This window comes from Rhinichthys klamathensis, unplaced genomic scaffold (genome assembly GCF_029890125.1).
Source record: "Rhinichthys klamathensis goyatoka isolate OS25496 unplaced genomic scaffold, OSU_Roscu_1.1 h1tg000421l_1, whole genome shotgun sequence".
NCBI lineage: Eukaryota > Metazoa > Chordata > Actinopteri > Cypriniformes > Leuciscidae > Rhinichthys > Rhinichthys klamathensis.
Genome location: NW_026606919.1, coordinates 330,001 through 330,849, shown reverse-complemented (window position 1 = coordinate 330,849; position 849 = coordinate 330,001). Strand labels below are relative to the sequence as shown.

The following is an 849-nucleotide window of genomic DNA, read 5'->3' as shown; positions in this document are numbered from 1 at the left end:
TGCCACATAAGTAAATAATTAGAAACAAAATATGACATATTATGCCCCTTTTCACAAGATGTAATATAAATATATGGTGTCCCTAGAATGTGTCTGTGAAATCTCAGCTCAAAATTCCCCCCAGATCATTTATTATAGCTTGTCAAATTTACCCCTTTTTGGGTGTGAGTAAAAATGCGCCGTTTTTGTGTGTGTTCCTTTAAATGCAAATGAGCTTTAGCTCCGCCTCCGTTCAGAAGAGGGCGGAGCCTTCACACGAGCTTCAGAGACTCCGGCAATAACAACACAGGCCAATCTCACTGATCCAGAGTCAGGAGTAACCAGCAGCGAGTGCAGCCTTACGGAGAGACTCAGGGAGAGCTTCACTTTTACACGTTTCTGAATGTTAGCGGAGACATTTCTGTAGTTGTTGTGGAGTTACACTGATCATCTCCTCATCATGTTGAACTCTTCCACAAGTGTCCACAGTTCCTGAGGTGTTTATAAGACAGCGCTGACATGTTCTGGTCAATAGTGTTCAGTGTCGTCTGTGCTCGACCACAGAACAGTTTCAGGCTTTGCTGGATCTTCTCCAGTGCGTTAGAACTGGTCTCTGTTGGCGCTCGCCGAACCCAATGTCGCTGGTGTGTGTGAACGTGCAGATTAAGGGCCGGGAATATTATAATAAGATCCTCTTCATACAGCTTGCAGAGATAGGCTCACCAGAACAGAGTTACTGGGTTTCACTTTTCACGTTTTCTGGGTTGGTAGAAGCACCGGGGACCCGATTATAGCATTTACACACGGGGAAAGTCAGATTTTCATGATATGGCCCCTTTAAGTAGTAAGCATTAAGATGAAATAAAAAAT

At 43.9% G+C, this 849-nt stretch overlaps 1 protein-coding gene across 2 annotated transcripts in view; it reads left to right on the top strand.

Moving 5' to 3' along the window:
- The first annotated feature begins 838 nt into the window (after positions 1-838).
- The window catches only part of LOC130070842 (cingulin-like protein 1), a 13,228-nt gene continuing 13,217 nt past the window's right edge, over positions 839-849 (top strand). For both annotated transcript variants that reach the window (XM_056235395.1, XM_056235394.1), the window contains exon 1: positions 839-849. This exon is cut by the window's right edge and continues 281 nt beyond it. The gene's annotated coding sequence lies outside the window, so the exon portion shown is untranslated.